The 25,001-nt window shown below is 43.3% G+C and overlaps 1 long non-coding RNA gene across 1 annotated transcript; it reads left to right on the top strand.

Annotated features, from left to right (window-relative positions):
- Window positions 1–5: 5 nt before the first annotated feature.
- LOC121347873 lies at window positions 6–24,117 on the top strand. Its single transcript, XR_005954293.1, has 3 exons — window positions 6–1,199; window positions 20,904–21,020; window positions 23,463–24,117. It is a non-coding gene; the product is annotated as an uncharacterized LOC121347873 (long non-coding RNA).
- Window positions 24,118–25,001: the final 884 nt, after the last annotated feature.

Raw genomic sequence — 25,001 nt, forward strand, 5'->3', positions numbered from 1 at the left:
GGAGAATGAATGGATTGGGGATGGGAGGGGGGAGGTTGAGGGGTTTTGTACTGTAGTTTCAAATTGAAATTATTCAAATATATTTTGTATCTGTATGACTGTATTTATGGTTGAAAGGAGATTTCTAATTCCTGTGAAGTATGATATCATTAAAGCACTAGGAACATTAGCAAATCAGCACTTTCTGAGTTTTCCACTTGTAATCAGTACAGATCTGGTTGTCTTGTATGTGAAGTGAATTTGGTGCTTTGAACCCTAGAGCAGAAAACTTCTGTTGTCATTGATATGTTAGTTTCTTGTGAGCCTTAAATTATTAAATATTGTAGATATACTTCTTTATAAATAATTTTATTAGTTACCTTCCTGTTTCAGAATTTCCAAGTAATTCAGTCATGTGCTTACTGGCCTCACTCAAAATCAAAAAAGTATGTGCAGCTTTTGTTTTGTTGGGGGTTTTTTTTGGGTTTTTTTTTGGGTTTTTTTGTGGTTTTACAGTTTTATATCTTTGTTATATTTTGAGACCTAAAGGAAAAAATACACTGTCTGCTGTTACTGGTTTCAATCCAGTGCACAACAGATCGAAAGTGATCTGAACAGATTTTCAAGTGCACAACAGATCAAAACCATGAGGGAGTGGATAGGCACAATGAGAAAGTAGAGTATTGAGTGCAATACCTGCAGAACTGCTTTCATTGTACACTCCAGATTCCTTGAGCGTGTGTATCAGTCACCTTTATGTATGCACACACCATTTGTGTACACAGTTCTCTGGTTTTAGTTCTCTCAGACCAGGAGTGGATGGCACTTCAGGAGTCGAACGTGGTGTGCTGTGCTGCTTCAACAACCATCTCATGGCTTTTCTCTTGGACACAGATGGAAAGCACCATCTTTTCATCAAAACACACCCCTGGTTTCTTGTATTTCCAAACAAAACCTTCTCAGCGCTGTGGATTTTGCAGTTGAAGTGTTGTTGAAAGACGAGTGACACACTGCCTTCATCAGGATCACAGCTAACTCTGAAGACTGATACAAAGTTGCTCCTTTAGCTCAAAGAGCTTTCTTACAATTTCTCTTGCAAAGGACATCTCTGTTTCCCCCTCCAACTTCTGTTGTATTGCTGAAAGATGTTCCATTCCTTTCCCACATCCTGTGGCACAGCAAGAGTAGCAGAGAAGGCTTGATTGTCAACATCACTCAAGGTTTGTTTCTAGCAAATTTTCTAATATGAATAAGTGCTAATATAAATAAGTTGGGATTATAATTTACTCAAGTACCTCATCTATATCCTGAGATAAATTGAGATCAGAGCAGCGCTGTGACTTTCTCTCCCCCAGATACAAATGCTGTTTTCGCGTCCCTGACTGTGCTCTTTAATGATAATGCCCAAATGTGTGATGATTTTTTTCTCTCCTAGTCAGTAAAATAACTGCAAAGCAAGTCATACTTTTCATGAACAGGGTGCTCAGCCCAAAATCCAGGGCTGAGGAGGAGTTTGAATGTCATAATAGAGAACAGCATATTTCTCATTAATTTTAGAATTTTAGATGTTGGTTTCTTGGTTGGTTTGCTTGTTTATTTAGATGTGGAATGAGGCTGTAATTTGCTGAGGAGCTGTCTGAAACAGGACTGATGGGAAAAGCACCCAGTGCAGCTGCACTCCAGACTCGGGGAGGTCTCCAGTTTGCCTTGGTGGGAGTTGTTGCACCACAGGGAAGTGCAGAATCTGCTCTTTGGTGAGGCTGAATCTCAGATGAAACAAAGAAGTGGTGTAACTCTGCTGCACATGCTGAGACCTAGGTCACTGATGGACTTAGAGTAAGGCTTTTTGCTCAGACAAGTGCTTTGCTTTGCTCTCGGTGATCACATCCATCTGGCTCGCCTGAATAAGCATCAAACAACTGCAGTGAGTCTTTCAGGATAAAGTTTTGGAGTGGTCTTTCTGGAACTACTACCCTCACCTGCCTGACCACCAAACTGTGTGTTCCAACTGTGTGTTGTGTTGGATTGGGCTGTCAGCTCCTCGGAGCAGGGGCACTGTGTCCACACAGCCACTTGTTTGGAATCCTGTGTAAGGATTTTAGGGATCTGGATTACATCTCTGTAGTAAGTGCAGCAAGCTGATAAAGGTGAAAGTAGATCCAGGGCTATGGGGCATGCGTCAAGCTGATCTTGGTGACACAAAGGGAAGACCTTCCTCCCTTCTTTTTTACTTTTCTTCTTCCCACCGTGTGTCTTTTTATTGCTTTCACTGAACTGGTTCTCTCCTCATGGAAGTACAAGTTCAAGTGCTGCCTTCTCTTCCTGAGCTCACTCATCTGACAGGAAATTAAATTCAGTCTTCTGTTTGAATATGCTGTATTTTTCCTTAACAAAACAAGAGAACTTTCCAATAGAAAGAAAACAAATCATTTTCAAAGTGTGATTAAAAATATTTTCTTGGCTTGGGTTTCTAAGCACTTGCTAAGCACAGTTCAGGCAAATTCAGTATTGACACCTTAAATACATAATTTCTATTGGCTTATAGGGCAGTAAAGGATTTGCTTTCTAATGACAGGTACTGCTGCCAATCACTAATGTGACCAGGAACATGGTCAGAGCCCAGTTCAACAGAGCGTTTAGCACAGACACATGCTTAAACCAACACAATTTTCAGCAGGTGTTTTAGATGCACTGATTTTTATGATTTTGAGGTTTGAGATCGTGAGTTGAATCTGGATGTTCCTTGTGGGTCCCTTCCAGCTCCAGGTATTCTTTGATTTTCTGATGGTTATTTAAAGATAAGTTATAAACAGGGCTGAAACCTTGGAGCCATAGGTTCCCAATGGATTTTGCGGTAAATATGTGGGTACATGGTACAGTCACATAATGTGCTGATGCAGATTTGTGCTGCAGAAGAGTGTGAGAGTAAGAGAACTGAATCCCTCCAAGAAGGCTCCTGGAAATGTGAGACAGGAAGAGAGTTTTCTCTTCCTGGCCCATCACAAGACAGAAATATACCCTAACCACTATTGATGTTATGTTAGCTGACCTGCAATGAACAGCAGGCTGAATCAGGCGTTTTTGCCATATCAAAAGCATCTATACCAGAACTTAATAGCAAATCATTGCAGACATCAAAACCCCAAACAAACCCAGCCAAACAACAAACCAACAGTTTCTGGTAAACTCTTTTGGCTAGGAGCTGCAACCGAGAAGCTCCCTCACCCCACACATGCTGTAATTATTAATGGCTTGTCCTCTCACTTGGGACACTGCACTAAAATGCATTCTTGGGGGTGCTGAAGTGAATGTTCATTTGGGTCACCAATAATGTAAGTTTAATTTGCTTAGCCTGGCCCCAAGGGGAGTCCCCATTTCCCTTTTACTTTTCCATCATCCTAAAAAACCATAAAACAGTACCAAGCAGTTATATAACACCATTCATCTCCCGGAGCTCTATGAACAATTGCACCACGCTCTATGTACAGGCAGGGTAAAGAAAAGGCTGTGGAAGGGAAGACCAAGCCTTTCAAAGGGGGGCAGGGCTCAGAGAGGCACAAATAGGAGTGGGTTTGGCTGGACTGAGAGGTCTAAAATGTGTATCTCAGGGAAGAGAAATTCCCCCTGTGGTCTCTTGCATGACTCTGGGTGGCTCTGCAGGCAAGGACTGGATGCCAGCAGCTGTGCATGGTCCATCTGGTGGGGTCACTGAACACAGAGGGGACTTAATGGTCCTCTGAGCAGCAAAAACAAATCCCTCTTTTGTGTGCTCTTTTCATTTGGGCTCTGTAAGGAGAACATGGCAGTCCTGCTGGCTGTTCCCTGGCCTCTCCAGCTGCAGACACTGCTGATTTGTGGAGGTGGTGCTGAGACATTCTCCAGGCACTGCCCTTCACCTCCCATTAGGAAGCAAAGGACATTCAGAACACTCTCAGGGGGAGACGTGTGTGTGCACAAAAGGTCTGGCACTTCTGAAGCCTACCCCAGAATCACTGAGGTTGGAAAAGACCTCAAAGGTCAGTAAGTCTGACCTGTGACAGATCACCACGTTGTCAACTGAACCAGAGCACTGAGTGCCACGTCCAGTTGGTTCTTGAACACCTTTGAGGATGGTGACTCCACCACCTCCCTGGGCAGCTCATTCCAATGCCTGACAACCTTTTCTGTGAAGAAATTCGTCTTCCTGATCAGTGTTAGTGAAGCTGGTGCTGAGGTCAAATCGGGAGAGCGTTTAGTGGCATGTGACAGTGCCACTGAGCTGTGGTGAGGGACGAGCTGCCTAGCTGACATCTGATCCAGCCATTTAGCAAGATGCCATGAACAGGAGTGGAATTTGGCAGGGGCCTCAGGGTGGTTGCTGCCATATTTAGGGAATAACGGAAGGAGGGCTTTAAGCACCTCATCAAGGCTTTGGCCTTCCCACTTGGCCAGCAGGATTGGACTGTTGTGTGGCAGGCAGGGTGTGGGGGAAGCCTCAGGAATAATGAAGCTGATCCCCTGCAAGACAGAGGGGCAGCAGGGAAATGGGGAGATGAAGCTCTAACAGCATCTGCCTGCCTTTGGTTCAGCTTTAGCTGTGTCACTCTGTGACCACCAGCCTCACTCCACAGCTACAAATGTCCAAAAAATGAAATAGAAAAGGTGTTTATAATAATCTAGCCTGTGACCAATTAAAATCATTGTTCCAAAATCATTCTGCCATGACATTTGCTATATACAGCACCACTAAATATTTTTTTAGATTGTGCCATTTAGTCTTTTCACAGGTTCAGTAATGTTTGGTTTTTGGTTGCTTTGTTTGTAGTTTGTGGGGGGTTTTTTTCTTTTTTTTTTTTTTTTTTTTTGTTGTTGTTGTTTTTTGGTTTTGGGTTTTTTTTTTTTTTTTACTTTCTTTCTGTATACATTAACTGGTCCCCAGTTCTTCTGATCAGCTTGCTAAAGTTCTGTTTCTCTGGCCTAAATTTGGGACCTCAGTGTGCTGACGCTCTACAGTGGAACTCGGTCATGCCACCTGATGTCAGTGTGTCAGCTTATTAAATGGAATTTCTCCAGTAACTCTGTGGGTCCATTGACCAGAACACACCTAATATTTATATGATTAAATAGTGTGAAAAATGTGGTTATAGCAGCCATTGAAATAATATGAAATAAAAATTTTTCTGTTAATTGGAATAGGAAAAAAATAAAGCTGATAATGATATGACTAAGGAATTAATTGGAATTAGAAGTTTTGAAGAGAAATACCAACTTGTTTAAAGAAAAAGAAGGCTTCAAACTGACAGGAAGTAGGTTTAGACTGGATATTAGGCAGAATTTTTTCCCTGTGAGGATGGTGAGGCTCTGGCACAGGTTGCCCAGAGAAGTTGTGCATGCCCCAGAAATTACCTGATGGAATAGTAAAATGACTATCCTTCCTAGATGGCAACAAAGTGTTTTCATTAGAGCTTCTGCTTCCTAGCACACAGTCTTTATGGTTACTGCAGAATTAATAATTTTCCACATAGAATTTAGAATTTACCAAAAGTCATCTGCAAGTTGTCTTCTGTATAAATAATTCACAGTCATCAGGGGGATGTTTCCAAATAAATCAGTTTTAACACTTGATTGACAAGAAGAAGAGAAAAAAGATAGATATATCTTATTTCTGTGCTTTAACTGTGGTGTGTCATGGAGATTGTCATTTGCAGTATTCTGGAAAACAGCTGTGGTTGTCTTAAAATTGACATTGGAAAGAATGTTGCTGGAGAATCACCTTGGATGAAATCATACAGGTAACAATTTCCCTCTCAAGAGAGTGATTACTCTGACCTTCTCCAGTTTTCTGACATAAATGTTGAAATATAAGGTCTCTTCTCTCAAATCCCATGTCCAACCCTGGCCAAGAATGGTGGTTTCCTCACTCCTGTGGGCAATGAAACCTTGCAGCTCTTCTCATGACAGTACAGCTGCATAATAAATACTCATGTCAGGGTTGATGTTTCCATGAAGATGCTGGAGGAAAATACGGGATTTAAATGGACTACATTGGTCTAAGGGTCTGGTGTGTAGAAGGAGCAGGTAGAATTTCTTCCTTTGCATGAGTTTTGACTGGAGTGAGAACTCCAGTGGTGGTGTCCTGGCACGCAGTAATTCCCCTACAAAATATCACAAAATCCATACCAGGGCTTGATCTCCCTCTCCCTCCTCCCTGCTTAAGTATAGGTAGAAATGCCTGTGATTGGAAAGGTGAAAAATTATTTGAATTATTTAAGCAACGCTAACTTATAATTATTTTTTATGTCTTGTTTAAAACTACTTGAAAATCTAATGGGGTGTGATTGAATGTGATTCATTTAACAGGAATTTGCAGAGCAAATTGTATGAGTTTCTCAGTTCAGAAAACACAGTAATTTTCAAGGCAGTGCTGCACAAGGGGGCTGTTAAAAGGAAGGCTATTGTGAAAATACATGCTGTTTTATTATGGAAGAGAATGGTGCAAAGAAGCAGGGAGTCTGGAGGGTGACAAAGCTTGTTCTTGGAAGGAATGCCCTCTAGCTTAAGCTTGGCCTCTGTGCTTTGAAGGAGAGAGCATTCCTTGAGCCACAGAGGAAGCAAAGGGAAGAGCAGGAATCTGCAGCTGAGCTATCTGAACATTTGACTGAGAAAGGGATGGTGGCTCCCACAGTTGTCTCTGGGGGAGAGATTTCAGCCACTGGGCAAAATACCTGCACAGTATCTCTCAGGATCATGTTTTAAAAGTCTGTCCAGTGCATTGAAAGGATACAGGTACCTGCCTTTAGGACAATGTGCTGAAGTGTGGATCTAAGGCCAGCACTGGCATCTTCCTACAGGCCTGGCGGAGTAAATTCCAGTAACCAACAAAATTTGGGTCAGATTCCCCTTTCCCACTTGTCTCCTAGAGTATCTCCATCTCAGTGATACATACTTAAAATGGAGCAGAATCTGAGAAGTGCAGAATTCTGGAGCCCGAGAGAGAAATCTCTCTGGAAGGCTTGGAAACCCTGGGCATTTCAAAATAGCATTTGCACTGCTTCTTGCTAGTGGAAAACGGGGTAGCTCTGTTCTTAAAAAGGAAGCTGGATAGTCCACTGAGGGGGAGATAAAAATTCTCATAGACATCCTGACTGCATCTATATTAGAAAATGAAATGTGCCCAGGACCATTCCCTGGCATTGAGGCCAGCTGGCAGGAGACAGGCTGAGCTCCTGCTGCCAGAGGCTTGCTCTGAAACAAGGTGTTGAGCACTCAGCCTGCTGGGCTCCCTTCCTGGCCTCTGCTCATGCCCACATCGTGCCTGAGAAGTATTTTGGGAGAGAGTGCTTGCGTACAGACTTACAAGTGTGACCAGGAGCCTTGAAGTGTAGTTGATTGTGATTAATTGCTTGGGAACATTCTCTCAAACTCTTGAGGTGGCAAGTGTAGATAGAACCCTGCTTTGATGCCTCTTGCCCTCAGGTATTTTGGGGTATCTTAAAAGCTTTACACATTTCCCCCTATTGGCACATTCTTAAATAATCAGTCTCTATTCACTGAGAACAGTTATTCCTGCCAAAATCAGTTCTCATCTAATTCTGCTTCCACCTGCACTCATCTATATGCAACTCTTGACTAAAAATCATCACGCTCTTCCAGCTGCACACAGAGGAGCACACAAGAGGATCTGACAGTGGGAGTGGGATACTGTTGCTTTGGTTTTTGGCTGATTTTCCTGTTTGCCTGGCCCTAGTGTAGGTATCTTGTGTTTCAGTCACTGCATCTTCTAACTGCTTAGAATTACAGTTGAGGCCCTGGTGGCCATGCATATGCCCTGGTCTTGCTGTCCAGCAGGATGCACCACAAAATGACTGGAAATTAAAAAAACCAACCAACCAACCAAACAAACAAACAAAAAAACAAAAACAAGGAAGGGATGGGGACACACTGCATTCTAGTGCTGGAGAAACCAAGGACCACCCAGCACAGGCAGAAAGTGGGCCAGCACTAGTATTCTTCTGTGGCTTCAAGGTGAGCCTACATGCCAGTGGTCCCCAGGGAATGGAACATGAGTTAAATTCAGTCAGAGGGAGAAAAAAAAGTGAAGTTCCTACTTCTTTCTGTTAAAGTAGAAGTAAACTTCCATTTAAAATCTTTCCTATATCCATGGGTCTTGACAGCTCTAACTACAATAGTTTAAGATGTCAGTGCTGTCAACCACCCTAAGAAGACAGTGAGAAGTAAATCACTCTGACAGGACCACTAAGGACAAGTGAACCTATTGATGGGATTTTTTCTTCAGCAGATGAGTGGGCACGTGGTTTAGTGTGGTGTCATATAGAAAAGACCAGCAGAATGTGGAGGCTGAAATGCTGAGGTACACCACCTGGGAAAAAGTGATGGAACTTTTTGTGCCAGGTTATCACTCCATGAGGTCCATCAAGCTCCATCAAGTAAGGCTGTAAACTCTATTTATTGTATGTATGTGTTAATATTTAGAGACAGGACACATAGTGCAAATGCACATGTAGAAAACACGAAGATTTGCAAGAAAGCAAAAGTGTAATTCAGGTGCCAAACACATCCTGGAGGTGAGCAGATGCGATCATCATCAGAGCCAGTAAAGAAAGGAGGGCTTTGTTATTATTTCCCAGAGGGACAGCAGTTGTAAAGTCATTTTTGTGGCATTCATGGAAATTTATATTTAAAATATCTCAGAAGCATGCCCTGCACTCTGTTCACTCTGTAGCTGCAGATTAGTCCTACTGAAGGCAACTGGATTCCATTCCAGGAATCCTGCTCAGATAGACTTGAGCTCTGCAGTCACATCCTTTGTTTTCCTTGACTCCTGACAGCCCAAATTAAACAGAGATCTCTCTTAGCCGTGGGGAATGCTGACGGCATGTGCTGTGGGCACAGTGTGGGAAAAATATCGCTTCTTGCCTAGCCTCAGTGTGGCCAAATGGCAGCATGGCATGTCCTGGCTGCACTTGTCCCTCAGGCGAGGCAGGTGATGCTGGGGAGGGGTGTGAAGGGTCCGAATTTGGAAGAGAAAATAATCAGAGAGTGATGACTGGAACAAAATGCTCAAGCCAAAATGCTTTCTCCCTAGGGAAGCTCTCCCACAGCCAGATGCAGTGTTGTTTAACTGTCTGGATTTCATTCCAGGACTGCACGTGGCTCTTAAGGTCCTGCCTGAGACTTTTTTTGTTGGGTAGCAAACCCAAATAAACAGGAAGTCAGGCCTGAACAGAAGTGTCACATATCATCCACTTCTCATCCCTGTAAAAACCATCCCCATTCCCTTGTCTGATTTTCTAATTGAATCATCATGGCTGTAAAATCACACTGTAAAATTTCCTCCTCTCATTTGCAGAGAGCCCAGAGGCAGGAGCTAGTGTGACATATTTGGAATCTGTTTTCCTTTTTAGAAGGGGCTTGCATTTTGGGTAATTTTTTTTCCCGGGCTAATGTACATCTGATGTCAGGCTCCCCAGATGAGAATGGTTAGAACTGGAGTTGACATTTTTAGAAATGTGTGCGAATGGAAAAATATCCTGGGAGTGCTGCCAATGGCTGATTTTGTAAAGTCTTAGTCTCTGTTGGATAGGAACCATGAGCCAGGTACCTGTACTGAAAAGAAGCCTTACTCATAAAGTGCCTTCTCAATTTAAAGAGAGGGCAGGAGTGAATTTCAGCAGGCTGTGACTCAGCCAGGCACTATTCAATTCCCCTTTCTGATCAGATGACAAACAGCCAGTTAACATCTTTCCCAAAGGGAGGTACAGAGACAGCAGAAGTTCCTGGCGAAAAATGGATTTTCCAAGGTTGAACTGTGAAGTTGTACAGAAATATCTGCCTGACCTGTGGCTGTTGCTTCCAGTTTGGTACTGACATGACTGGGACAAGACAGCTTAGAGCTGAGCTGGTTTGCAGCAAGCCAAACCTGCAGCTTTCTAATTCCCAGCAAGCTGGTGGAATTTGGAGGATGAATGCAGCCGATTCATGGTGCTGCGAATGTCAGCAATTTTTATAGGCTTTGTGGGGGGCTGGCATTTGCTGCCTCATCAGAGCAAATGCCTTGTTGGCAGGTGGCAGGCTCACACTGAGCAAGCAGGGGCTGGCACAGGGGCTAAGGCAGCGCTGGGCGGGCACTGAAGGGCACAGCATCAGCTCGCTGCAGACAGACAGCTCCATCTCCAGCCAGGGCTGCAGGCAGCCCCCGCTGAGCTGCTGGCTCAGGATCTTGGTGGGAGCCTGGAGCTGCTGGCTCTGGGTATCGGTGGGAGCCTGGAGCTGCTGCTCTCTGCTGAGGCCAGTGCTCAGGGAGCAGCTCCATGCTGAGCCTGCCCTGCTGCCCGGCAGGATCAGGATGTGCTGAGCCAGCCCTGACTGGGTGCTCCAGACAGCCAGCACGGCTCTCCTCCAGCTTTGGTGGGCACATCAGCCATCCCAGGACAGTGGCAGGGTGCTTTTGTGCACACCATCCTTCTCCCATCCTGTCCTGGTTTAGGGCAAATTTGGGAGGAAACATCCAAAGGGGTTCCTCTAGAAAGCAAATTCAAGCAGCCCCTCGCCCAACCAGGTCGGGAAAAGATTTCCTTGCAGAAAAGTGGAAAAACCCTGTTTATTTAACAGGCAAAGCATTCACCAGCACAAAAAATTTTAACAATATTAAACCATAAAACATCTTGCCAATCTGAAGAGATGACAAACTCAGACAGTCCCCTTGGTGGGCTGCAGCTCGGCTCACTCAGTCTCTGATCAGTCTCTCTGGTGCTGGAAATGCCGCGGCCCAGGCCCGGCCTGGTGGCCACAGGTGGAGCCGCCGGTGCTCTGCTGGGTGTTCAGTCCAGAGCAGGCTTGAACAGGTCCAAGAAAAAGAAAACCCACAGTCCAGAGAACTTCTCTGCCTCAGCTAGCTAAACACTAACTAAAAGCAAAGGAGAGCTCTGTCCTGCTGTCTGTCTGTGCTGCACACAACACAGTCCAGGAGAAGGATGCAGGGGAGCAAGTGCAGTTCCTGAAAACAAACTGTGCACTTCTTCTCTCCCTGATTTGCTCTAAGAACCAGTCTAAAAGACGCAAAACTAATTTCTGGGCTAAACAGACAAATGGGGATACAAGCATCATAAAGTCACCTCAGGACACATCCCTCTCTCTCTTCTGCAAGCTCAGCAGGCTCTGCCTCATCATCATCTCCCTGCAGATTCCCATACTCCGGGCTGAGTGGATGGGGCTGTGCCTGGTGCTCCTTATTCAACAGTTGTCTTCAACGTATTTATCAACCACCTTTCAGCAGGGTTGCTGGTGATGCCAATATGTGCCATGGAGTCCATGTTCTGGCCCCAGCAGCGCTCCCAGGCTTGGCTCTTTTTGGGGATGGTTTCCCACACAGGGGCACCATGGCTTAGTGGTGGCCTTAGCAGGAAGTTTAGGTACAGCTATTTTCACACACGGTTGGCTCTGTGGAGCGCTGCAGAAATAAGTTTATATCAGCTCTGTAGACAGCAGTGGACTGAGCTGGGTTCGGTCTGGAGAAGGTTTTGGTGTTTTTTTAGTCACTCTTTTGTTCATCAGTAGCTTTTGAACTTGTTAGCCATTTGCAACCAGCTTTGGCAAAAGAACACTGGCCTCAAAGAAGATAAGGTTTCTTCTTTTTACAGCTTTTGGAAAGGTAGCTGGCTGCTTGGGGGAAAGAAAGACTGAAATTCAAACTGCTTCTCTTAGGCAAAAGCTGTGGCATGACCTGTCCTACACTGTTGCTCTATCAATAAAGGAGAGACCGTGATATGTTCACAGACTTTTCTGAAGTGCTGCAAATGCTAATTAGATGGGATTTACAGGGTAACAGCAAGAACAGAGTTGTGCTTGGAAAAAAGGCAAATGGTGCCTTGTATCTTGAGGCAGAGTTCCTTCCTTCCTTCCTTCCTTCCTTCCTTCCTTCCATCCTTCCTTCCTTCCCTCCTTCCCTCCTTCCCTCCCTCCCTCCCTCCCTTAAATGTTGAGGAAAGAAAACCTTGTGCTTAAAGCTTGTATCTTTTCCTGCTGCACTGCAGGAAAGTGGTGAGCTTGGAGGGGCAGGAGGAAGAGAAGGAAGGCTTTACCAGGGAAGAGTTTACAAGAATGGATCTTTGTTTACATTCTTAGGCTGTGCTCCTCATGGATTCTCTGGATGAGACCCTTCTAGTGATGTCATATAAAATGTGGCTCGTAGCCCTCATGTATTGTCTCTCTGTGAGCAGTGAAGCAGCTGGGTGTTTTAAAAAGAAAATACAGGTGCATATATATTAGCAATGTGTGACTTCTGAAAGGAAAGCGCATCTCAGAGCTGCCCTTTGTCCTCAAAACTTTGGTCCCTGAAGGAAGTGTCACTTCCTGGTCCCTTATGGTGGGAGGGTTTGCTGTGCTTGAGGAAGAAATACCAATTGCTGTAAGTATTTGCTTGGGGCTCTGAGCTGATGGCTTTTTATGCCTTGCGCCTTGTTTCTTCAGGGCTCAAGTCTAGGGCCAGTCCTGTTCAATTGTTCATCAGTGACCTGGATGCAGCAGTTGAACACACCGTGCGATATTTGCTGGTGGCACCAAACTGGGAGGCGCTGTTGACTTTCTAGAGGGCCAGAAGGCCTTGAGAGGTTGGAGATTTGGTCTGTGAGCCATGAGGTGAAATTTAACAACAACAAATGCTGGATTCTGCACCTGGAACAGGAGAATGCTGGGCAATATACACTGGGCAAGGGGTGCTCAGACAGTTGGGCCTTTCCAACCGAAAATACTCTTATTTTTTTGTTCTATTTTCTAAAACTATCACCCTGGAGAGAGGGGCAGTCATGCTTGATGGTTACACACAGGCAAATCTGGGAGAGGATCAGAAGGCATTTGATATGCTGCTATTTGTTAAGAAAGGCTGCAGAATTTTGTCAGTGGTGGATTTCAGGTGAAATCTGTTCAAAACCAGTGATGAAATGCTCACCAGACCAGACAAAGGCAACACTTCTGACTTTATGTCATGCAAAGCACATGGTATCTGTACCACATCAGTGGGGAAGAGGAAGAGCATCCTGTTTGAAGTCTGATTTTTACATTATTCTTACAATGCTGTGCAGTCTGACTCATGACTGTTGAACACAGCCTGTGTTGAACACTCAGCCTCTCTCAAAAAGCAACCTTATTTTGAAAGGTAGGAACTTCTGCAGAAGAGAGGCAGAGGCCCAAACATCCTCACCTTGAAGTCTGTCATGGCTTCCAGGTCTAGAAAAATCTTCAGTGAAAGCCATGTATGTGTTTTATTTTCCCTTTATGTTCTTTTACCATGGTAAAATAAGTGTAGCAGCCTGCTGCAAAACAAATGGAATGTAATCTGCCATTTTTTCTCTTGACCATTTTGAATTAGTCTGTTCAAATAGCTAAAGAATGGCATGCAGGCAGTTTGTGAAATCATTTTGCATGAAGGGATTTCAAAAAGCTTCCCCAAAAGCTACCTACAAGTTATTAATTCACATTTGGGGACCATCTGCCCAGTGGCTTTTCAAAATAATGCTATAAGCACACAGGCTAAAAGCAAGAAATGTCTTACAAAAGCATATCTTCCAGAAAAAAAAAGAAAAAAAATAGAAAGTTAAAAGAAGAAAAAAGGCAAAATCCACCATAACTGAGCCTTACCTTTTGTTATATGCTAGGTGATAAATCAAATTTGGGAACAGAAGTGTATCTGGGACCTATTTTGCTCCTGCTACATTTGTTTGGGGAAAATGCAGTGCATGTAAAAGGGACATTACTGTGGCTCTTCAGATTTTACAGGCAAGAATTCACAGCAGTTTTTCTTCTCTAGTGAATGACCAGAGATTGGAGAGGTTTTTGTCTAAATCAGTAAGGCTTCATCTACATGGGAACAGTGGGGAAGCATAATCTGAATGGGAATCAGAACAATATACTTCTTAATTACAATGACTCAAATTGTTGCACACACCTTTGTGGATAATCACATCTGGAATAAGGGTAGGCCTGATTTATGTGTAACTGAGTCCACTTTGGAATACTAAAACAAATTTAATCTCTGTTATTTTAAAGAAGAATGGCTGTGCAGGGACTAACCAGGACAAACATGGCTTTTTCCTCGGTAGACAGTCCCCATTTTTGAAAGTCATCTCAGAAGTCAGGGAGGACACTGAAGTCATTGCAAACAGACATGCCATCTCCGTAATTTGTTGTCCACAAAGCGAACACTTCAACAAGGTGCTGAGCAACATTTTTTTGATGTGCTGCATTCCTTTTATCATCTGTGGGTGTTGAGGGCCATCAGTATCACCCATGGTGAAGTACAGGTGACATTGAGGATGACTCGTGCTGCTCAAACACCACTTGTGTCATAGCTGTTATAAAATTTCATAGGCATTGAATAAAGAATAACTTAATTAAGAATAACTTCATTAAATTAAGAATAACTTAATAATTCCTAGAAGGAATGAAAAAACCTTTACCATTCTTAGCTGCAGAGCACTAATCCCTGGGATCAATCCAGGATGGGAATAATAAATATCCATACAAAAAGGCTGAGAGAATTGGGGTTGTTCAGCCTGGAGAAGAGAAGGATTGGGGTGACCTCATTGTGGTCTTCCAGGTCCTGGAGGGAGCCCACAGGAAAGATGGAGAGAGACTCTTGACAGGGGCCTGGAGTGACAGGACAAGGGGCAATGGCTTCACACCAACAGAGAGCAGGTTTAGATTGGATATTGGGAAGAAATTGCTCCCTGTGGGGGTGGTGAGGCCCTGGCACAGGTTTCCCTGAAGCTGTGAGAAGCTGTGGCTGCCCCATCCCTGGAATTGTTCAAGGCCAGGCTGGATGGGGTTCAGAGCAACCTGGGGTAGTGGAAGGTGTCCCTACCCATGGCAGGAGGTTGGAACTGGATAATCTTACCAACCCAAACCATTCTGTGATTCTGTGACTGGAATTTGGGCCAGAGAGATGCCCAATCCATCCTTACTTGATTGAAATTGTGTTTCAACTCTGAAGACCTATTTTGCTGTAGAATTGAATGGATGTTTTGCATCTGGCTTCAGCAGACAGAGAGAGGATGAAATAGCACTGGTGCTGATTTTGGTAAACTTTCCAACTGCTGGTTGGATGGGGCAGGGGTTTGTCTGAGCCCTGTTTTGAACTGGTGGCAAAAATCACTTTTGAAAAGGATCAGGATGAGGCAGTTATTCCCCACTGTCAGCTTGGAGCCTAAACTATGAATCAGTCTGTTTCTGTGGTCTTTTCTGTAAGGCTGGGTATCACTGTCAGTCCATAATGCTTAAACTGGGAAAAATTGAGCTGGAGAAGGTGGGAACAATTCTAGGCAAATGGGACTTTTGGACTTTCCTTAAGAATACTTTCCTGGGGAGTTGCAAGTGCTGAACTGAGTGTAAAGACCTTGTGTAGATTCACAGCATGCCAGATTAGTGCTTACTATTCGAAAAGATAGCTGGAATAGCAATCTATTCCATGTTTTTATTTTCTGTGATTTATAATCTGGATATTTCCTTCAGTGTCCTGGCCCTTTGGAAACCAGTTCAGTTTTTGGCTTCTCTGATTACCTGTCACTAAGTTCTGTAGCCTAATTACATATTTTCTTAGAAAGTAATTCCTTTTCCTGTTTTTACATTTTCTGCTGTGGATAATTCACACATCTCCTGTAAGGCTTCTTAGTCAGTTTTAAGCTCTAGCACCTAAAGCTGGATCCTAAAATGGGCTGATCCATAGATTATTGTAAAAATTATATTTTCACTTACACTTTCTTTTCCTCATGCTCCCTGTCACTGTTACAGCTGTGACTGCACCCTGTGTAGTGAACTCAAGCCTTCACTTTGCAGGCAGTGAAACTCTTCACTGGTGGTCTCTCACAGGTGGAATTTAGAGCACGGACTCTAAATTCTAAGTGGTAGCAGCCAGGTCTCTTGAATATTAACTGTTGGTTAAGTTTTAGTCTGATTCAGATTTAAATTTGGGCTGGCTTCTTTTTAATCAGTATCACTATAAATACCCAAAATGTGTTTTTTCAGAACTCAGACAAAAGTTTAGATCTCTGTGATACATGTGAGGATTTTTTCTTACATGTTATGCAGCTGCAAGCTTTACTGGCCATTTTGCTGTATGTTCAGCCAGCTTTCTCCTCTTTCTCTGAAGAATCTCAACATTCCTTTTGTCCTAACTACTGTAAATGAATTATCATTTGTAGACAATTCTGTCTCATTTCTGTCTTTCCAAAGAAAATTAAAATATTCAGTGGAACACAAGCATCATGGAGCCTTGCCTGGTCTTCTCCCATGATTTTACCAGGTGTGTCACTCTCTGAGGGGGGGCATTCAGCCTTTCTTGAAGCAGGTGCAGGCTTCACAGGAACAAATCCCTTTCAGTACCTGAAGGGACAAAGATGGAGAGAAATTTTTTACAAATGTAGTGTCAGAACAAGGGGAAATGACTTCACACTGACAGAGAACAGGTTTAGACTGGCTGTTAGGAAGAAATTGTTCTCTGTGAGGGTGGTGAGGCCCTGGCACAGTTGCCCAGAGAAGCTGTGGCTGCTCCCATGCCCTTTCCTGAAAGATCTTTTGTCCCTTTTCAGTTTGTGAATGGCCTGGTTCTTCCCACAGCCACCAGAGTCATTAACAGTATTGTCTCACCATGCTGCCCTGTTAATTCTGCCAGCCTCCACGAGTCACAGCAACACCTCCTACAAGCTCCAGCAGCACCTGTGGGAGTCACACACTGTCAGACTCAACACTGCCTTGTGCTAGCCTAAATTTGCCTTTGTCATAGGCAAGCCTGACCTGATGCTGCATTTCATGAGGTTGCTGTTGTTTGAATAAAGCCTGTGTTTTTCTGATGGGAAGGTGCTCCTGGTCTACATTCCAAGTTCACAGAGCAAAAGTCTGTGCTCACAGAGCCTGTGTGGGAGCAGGAACAGAGGAAAGGCAATGCCACAAAAAGATTGCTCTAATACTGCTGAACATAGCAAGGTTGGTCTAATCAAGCCAGAGGTGAAAGTGTTAATCTAGACCTTGCCATGGCAGCCAAAGGGTGCACTTTAGGCATTTGCCAATATCTGACTCAAAACCAGTAAGTCGCAGTCCTGACACAGTGGAAGACACTTGATGTGATGCAACTGACTTCATGGAAGTCACAACTGAGCTCAGGACTCAGTTTAGACATTTTGGACAGCACGGTTCAAGTGTAGGATACTGATCTCTGCCAAGAACTTAAAACTGAATGCAGCCACCACAGAATCAGGAAGTTCCTTAGGAAAGTTTGTTAGACTTGTCAGTATTGACACTGGATTTCAGATGTATATTTGCTTAATTACTCTTTTGATAAAACCCCTTAATAAGCAAGTCTGCTCTCCATCTGGTGCTGATCTGACTTAAAATACAGTGAGATTGGCAACTCCTTAATTTATGGACAGGATAAGTATAAAATTTGTATAAATCAGTTAATACTAGAAAGTACAAAACTTGTAGGTTCTTGAAAAAGCAAACTGTGAACCTTTCCTCTTAGGACAGAGACTCTTTGTGTCTGACCTTATGGAGAAATATCTCACCCATTTCTCAAGACAAAATATCGATTAGTGATATTTCGGTTTTTCAGATTCCTTTCCCCTTAATTCTTGTTCAAGATATAGAACTATACTTGTCTTGAAACTGGTGACACTTTGTATTCAAGGCAGAATTCCCTCTGTTTAATGATGTGGTTTTATGTTTAAGGCTTTAATCTTATATCAATAATTTTAAGTGCTTTTCAGTGATGCTGTGAGCGAGGAACTACCATCCTTCTTTGTTGTTTTCAGTGCCAGATGACATTTTTATCCAATGGTAGGCATCCATTTGCCATGAAGATTGAGTTCCAGGAATGCAATGTACAGATGTGAGGCAATTTTGATCATTGTTCTCTGGAAATTATCATTTTACTAGTTAGTTTACCCTTTGGATTGCAATCCCTGCTTCTGAATTACTAGAAGGAAATCATACTAGCTTTATTTTTTTTTCTGGAATATTAAAAATCTTGTTTAAAACTAACCACCCTGCTCTAGCCTGTAGGAACTGCAAGTTACCGTCTGTGAGAGGTGGCAAAGAGCTCATCTCCCATATGACTGAGGAAACCTTTGCCAGAGAACTCTGGATTGAATCAGGAATGTTTCCATGAAAAATGTACCTTCCAAGCACCTAACAGCCTCCAGAAAAAGCAGTTAATGGAGAAAGTCCCTTGCTTTGCTCTATTCCATTTGACAAAAGTGTCCCTGCACCTTCCTTTCCTTGTGTTTGGAGAAGAGTGGGAGGAAGTGCAGCTCCATGTGAATGGAAAGCTGCTCTTTGCAAGTCATTTCCTGACTGTTCTGAGTGATGGCTTTCAGAGAATCCCAAGGGCTGGAAGGGACCTCTGGAGCTCATCCAGTCCAGCCCCCCTGCCCAGGCAGGGTCACCCAGAGCAGGTGACACAGGAACACACCCAGGCAGGTTGGGAATATCTCCAGAGGGGGAACTCCAGGCCCTCCCTGGGCAGCTGTTCCAGTCCTCTGCCACCCTCAATGGAAAGAAATTCTTCCTCGTGCTGAGGTGGAACTTCTTGTGTTTAGTTTGTGGCCATTGCTCCCTGTCCTGTCATTGAGCACCACTGAAGAGAGCCTGGCACTGTTCTCTTGACACCCTCTTTGAGATATTTTTATGTCCTTTCCTGACCTTCTGTGCACCTCAGGTGATAAGACAGAGCTGAGAAGTAAGATATGGAAAGGGTTCCTCTGGATTCATAGAGTCCGCTTAGAACAGCTGCAGACAAAGGTTCAGGACAGGAGATTGCAGCAGGACAAACCTTACTCTAAAGGACTGCTGACAGGTGTTTGATAACAAAAACTGTTTAACTCAGTACTACCAAGGAGCCTCTCTGTTAAACAGAAAGCTTACAGCAGGACACTGCTGCATTAACAAGATTAACAAGCATTTGTTGTCCTGAGGTGTTGATTCCAGTGGAAGAGATTTTAGTGGAAGCTTCTCCTGCAGTGTGCACAGGCTTCATTTCAGGTCAGTAATCACATCCTCCTCAGCCTCTCCTGGGGCTCTCGCATTGATCGACCTCCAGCTGGAGGAATTGTCTGAAAGGAAGGGCATGACTGTTGTGTTGAGGTCACATTTCTAGACTGAGAGTGGACTGAGGGAAGCTTCTGCCCTTTGGATTCAGGGGAGACCTGGCATTTGAATGTGGTGTGGGTGTGCAAGCTGTCAGCCTTCCTGCTCCATCATGCACATCTGCCCCCCTCCAGACAGCCAGTTATGCTGTGGAGGGACAAGAGGAGAGGACGACAGGTAGCTTGAGCTGGTGTTTGAGTTCTGAGTAACAAAGTCTCTGCTGGATGAGGCTGTGTCACCAACAAAAGGCTCATTGACTGTTCTGAGTCATCAGCAGCAGTACATGTGAAGGACTTGAGTTGATGTGAGGGGGTAGGAAGTTTGCCCCAGGACAAATCTTGAGAACAAAACATCCATAGAACTAAAACACGCTTTATGTTTTCCGATGTCTCTCCTGGAGAGTCAAATGGGATTAAAAAAAAAAAAACAAACCCAAAAAAAACAAAATAAACCACAAAAAACCAAAAAAAAAAAAAAAACAAAAAACACCAAAAAAAAACCAGGAGGCCATGGGATCTAAAAGCTTGTGAGAAAGGGCTATTTGACATCCTTTGCTATGTTTTCCTGGGTAAGCCGGAATAACACTATGGATCACAAGTGATCATTCTGCTAAACTGACTCTATAACCAAGCAGACACCTCCCTACCTTCTCAGCAAAAAAGGGCATTACTTTGGCTAGATACAGTCAAAGGTACTGGAGAGCCCATTGCTTCAATACCTGTGTGAGGGGAATCTTCCTACTGAGTAGAATTCTCGCAGCTGAGTTAGGATTTTATTCCCCTTTCCCCAGTTAAATGCCTTTTTTGGTAAATATTCTGGGGACAAGGCTTCTTTGGCACCTTTCAATAAAGTTCATTTTTGAAAGTGGCAGGGCAAAAAAGGAGGAAACATCTAGAGTGAGATTTATCTGTTATTTTCTGGTGTGAATATTTTTTTTGAAGGGTGCTATGGTGTCCAGTTGCTGCATGAAATACTCCCTCTAGCCTAGAGAATATTTGCTTGTTTACATAAAAAGCGAACATTATGTGCTCTTGGCTTCTGACTGGTTTGGAAATGCCCTCAGGAAGATGGAGATGGAAGTTAAGATAGAGGGAAAGGAGGGAATTGGGATTTTTGAGCAGGGGCTGTTACCACTCCATAAGGAGGTAAGAAAAAATAATTATGCTTCCTCTGATCAGCCTCTTTTCTGGGAGGAGGTAGAATTTAGGTTCCTAATTGGCAAACTACGTGTTACTTCTGGATTTAAAGAGAAGCCAGAGTCCGGGCACTTGGGGAACTGAATCCACTGGGAAGTGTGAGTGCAGGATTCTACAGCAGGAGACTATACTGGGGTTTTGATATTCTGCATTTGGGATCACCACAGCTATATGTGCAATTAGTAAGGATTTCAGCATCTGATTCTTCCGGTGACCTGGCCTTCCCATCCCACATCAGGAGCTGTTTGGCCTCAGGAAGCATCAACCCTGCTAGTGTGGCATTGAGGACCATATCCCTGAAGTGATAACCAAGAAATGTGTAAGGAGCAGCTCTTTTGCTTATCTTGAATTACATTCACCTGTCTCTCAAGAGCCCTTTCCCCCCTCACAGGTTGAGCCCTGTACTTTTACTAAAGGCTGGTGCAGTGCCAGCTTTCCATGAGATTGTCTGGCACGGAGACTTGCATCCAGACATGTCACTAAGGCTGTAAAAACAAGGGAGAACTGCAACCCTTACAAGTGCTGAAGACAGTTTGGAACAGCCAGAGCAGGTGTGTGATAAACCAGTAAATTCTGCTGCCTCTCTGTGTTTTCCAGAGTGACCTGGAGCTCAAGCAGGAGCGGTGTTCTCCAGACAGCTCTCCACGGCTTCCCTAGTGAGCCACGAGACCGAGGCAGAAATTCCAGTGTGGGGAGGGGGTGAGTCATGAGATGGTGAGTGAAGGAAACAGCAGGATAAAAATAACAGAGCCCAGTGTGATGCAGAATATTAATCCCCTGCCTTGTGTTATCCTTGCTTGTATTACAGGCAGTACTCTGCTGTAGTGTAGATGCTCTGCTGCTCAAAACAGATCCCTCCATGCTACTCAGAAAGATTATGGCTCAGGATGCCAGATTGCAGGGACTCCTAATACTCATGCCCTCAAGTTAGCTGAAAATTCTTAATCACGACATTCCTGCTGCAGAAAATACGTAATCAAAGAGCGTCAAAATGCTACATTTGTATGTTTAATGTTTACATGAAAATGTAAATTTTAGTTCATTAAATGTCAATTTCAGTTAGTTTGACATCAGCTGAAAAAAATTTATCTATTCGAAATTTAAATGAGTGAAGTCCCTTTCATTTTCCAACCTTTTTTTAGCTCTCCTTCTTCCTTGAAAAGGAGAAAAGAAAGGAGAAGAGTATGAAAATACCATGAAAAACCCACACAATACTCAAGTTTGATTCTAGCTAACATAAATCAGTAGGGGGAAAAAGGTAGGAAAAGTAGAATTGGTAAAATAAAATACATAAAAAAGAGCACCAAATATTTTATTTTGAGATGTGAATCTTTCTTTTCTACTCAAATCTGCCATCAGATTTGATAGGCCTTGTTCCGAGATCACTCAGAACAAAATCAGGATCCCTTCTAGGGAGCATTTCCAGCTCAGCCACTGTGAGGTTTCTAACCCAGTCCCCTAGACATCTCCTGTAATCACTGGGCAGTGATCTTCAGAGAGCTGGTGGGAGCTTAGGGAGCTCTTACTCTGGTATTTTTCAATCCAGCCAGGAATCTGGGCACCATAAAGACAGGAGGAGCTTTTGCTTGACTTCAGAGGGTGCCAGCTCTGGCACTGAGGCTTCACTGCAGATTAACACATGGGGAGCTCTTCTGACAGAAACTGCTTTTGGCATTTCAGAGTAGGGAGAACTGTTTATTTTATTTCACACAGATTCACTTCAAAACCTTTCCAAAGGATTTCACTTTGCTGCTTTTTTTTTGTTGTTTCTTTTTTTTTTTTCTGTACGTCACCTTTGGGTTTAAGTTTACCTTCAAGACTGTGTAAAACTTTATCAAAACTGGGGAACAGCCTTCTGAGACAGGCAGGAAGGTGGCTGTGTGGTCCCCACGCTGCAGGATTCACAGGGTGAATGACCAGTATTTGTTTGGCTCTCTCTCCTCTTTGCCCTTTCAGGTCTGCTTTATGAAGTGAAGTGTTTGCACACACGCTGAAAGAAGGCACTGTTCAATTGTGGTGGATTTAAGGAAGGGGGGTGTGTGTGTAAAATCATGTGGTTCAGGTGTGCAGTTATGGTCACAGTACTCCTTGCTCCCTTTCAGACCCCATTGAAACCAGCTTCTTTCATCCCAGTGAGCTGAAAAATCCCTTTTTTTGTGCTTCTTTCTTTCCTATTTTGTCTTACAGAAGCTGCCTGGGAAGCTACTTGGGAATAACTTCTCTGGTTTTAAATATTCTTCTTAAGCAATCTCCTGTTATTTTTTACTTTTATATTTCCATGTATTTAGCTTATTCTTGTATACCAAGTCTTTTTTATTTTCCAATGCATAAAGAAAGAAAGACTTATTTTGGAAGTTCTGCAAAAATGGAAGTCATTGTAATCATGATTTGATGTCCTTGGAATGCACTTTATTTACTATTTGTTTTTATTAGGACATTGTTTGAACGTAACTTTAAGCCCAATAAGGTTCCAGGACTAATCTCCTGGGAGAGGATATTTATGGTCCATATTTTCGGAGAGGGAGATTGGAAGTAGAAAAAGGCTTAAGTATTTAGGCCTTGCTTCAGCTCTGAAGGCAGGGGAAATCTGCAAATGGTCACTTGACCAGTTGAAGGAGAGGGTGGCATGTGCAGATGCACAGCTCCAAGGGGCAGTTGCATTCCATGTGTGCTCATTCCAAGCAGAAACATGGGCCTCAGATTGTGTGCATTACTGCAGGGGAACTGACCTATTTTTCTGGAGAGGAAAAATCTACCATAAAAATCTAATTTGCAAGGATTGTGGGAGTGGAAACAGGGCTGTTTGTTTTTGTGGTTTTTTTCTCTAGGATATTTGGTTATGCAAACAAATTGATGAGGGAGAAACTTCCAGCAAAAAAACCATTGATGGTGCTCAGTGTCACTCAATTAATTGTAACACTCTTGAAAGGGAAGTGAAATAATGGTGAGTCTTTCAGAGAATCAGAGAGTCATAGAATGGTCTGGGTTGGAAAGGACCTTAAAGACCCTCTAGTTCCAACTCCCTGCCATGGGAAAGGACACCTTCCACTTTGTTCTAAGCCATAATTTTGTGTCCAGTGTGGAGCCTAATGGTTTTTCCTCCTTAATTAATGCAGCTTTTTGCATGACACTGTCCTGATTGCCTTCCTCCTGCAGACACTGACCATTAGGAAGACACTGCTGCAGAGTCTGAAACCAAACCAGCCTATTCCTTGTTCTCAAGTCATCTTGGGTTAGAAGCTGCTGAAAAACTTCCTTCTGGATAAATAACTGTGAGGTCCCCATCATCCCCAGAATTGGATTCCTTCACTGGGATTGCTGAAACAGTGGTCTGCTCCAAGGTTTCCCTCATAGAAGAATTGTTCAGCTTCACAACAGGAGTGAGAAAAGTTTAAATGCTTTGGGGCTTACTCCCAGGCACAAGACTTCATTACTTGAGCTTTTGAGCTTTTGCTTGGAAATAAGTTGAGTTCTTTTCATCGATTGGGCATCTTATCCCTTGCTTCTTACATATCAAACTTTCTCATAATTCTGGAAGAAGATTCAAGTGTTTGTTCTTTTTCTTTTATTGGCACTTGTCTTTGTTTATTTATTTTGTATTCTTGAGATGTGTCGCATCTCTGGAGTTTGTATTTCTACTCTTACCGTAAAAATGTTGCACATACAGGTCTAGAATGCATCTGAAGATTAGTATAATTTTTCATGTGACTTTGACTTGAACATTTTTCTGTTTATGTTTATATTGCTATTTCAAATATGTGCATTACCTGTATTCTTTATGCCTGTTCCCCATCCGTAACTTAATAAAATAATGTCCCCATTCTTCAGAACCATATCCTGTGTGCGCGACAGTGATAACAGTTTCTGAATAATAGTGACTGATAATTTTAAATGTGCTAATCTATATTTATGTCTGTTTCTATATCTATATCTCTATCTATATCTGTCTGTCACAGCCTGAAATTCTTCTGATATGGGATTTGAGATGGTGAAAAAATTACCAGGAAGTGGTAAGCTCAGCTCAGGAATAATTCTTCATAAGTCTGTTTGGACTTGAAAGTTAAATTTTCCTGCACCATAAAGGTTTATGTTCTTTATTTCAGTTCTCATCCATGGCTAAATTTAGAACTGATATTACATGAATCAGTGGAGTGTCACCCATTTCACCAGGAATTTGTGTGAGGACAGTACTTCGCTGTGCAGCTCTTGGAACTGGATGCTGTAGGACCTGGCCCAGCCTTGTGAGAGTCCTTTAGGCAGATTCTCAGCTCGCATGAACCAGCCTCATTTCCTTGACATTAGTGAAGCTCTTCTGGTTTTGCTCACTGAACACCTCAGAGTTTACCTGCATTTAAATACAACTTGTTTCTGTGAATCACAAACTTTTTAAAGGAATTTGGTTGGGTTTTTTGTAACCCTCTCTACTAAGGAAAAGGATACCAAGGCCTGGGTGATCTGTGGGCTGATGGAATCCTTAGGCCTTTAACTAGAGAACTTCATACTTGTCATGTGGATCTTCCCATTCCTTCCAACTCCCCTGATTTTCTTTTGCTGGATAGATCCAGTGAGGTGCTCAGTTCTGTGCTGAGGCATAGCCTGACTGACGTGAACAGATGCACAAATGGATGCAGGACTCAGGCTTTAATGAGGAGATTTCTGAGTCTGGAAACAGGCTTTGATCTTGGAGTGAACTAA

The sequence above is a fragment of the Onychostruthus taczanowskii genome, unplaced genomic scaffold (genome assembly GCF_017590055.1).
Source record: "Onychostruthus taczanowskii isolate IOZ18803 unplaced genomic scaffold, ASM1759005v1 scaffold95, whole genome shotgun sequence".
Lineage (NCBI taxonomy): Eukaryota > Metazoa > Chordata > Aves > Passeriformes > Passeridae > Onychostruthus > Onychostruthus taczanowskii.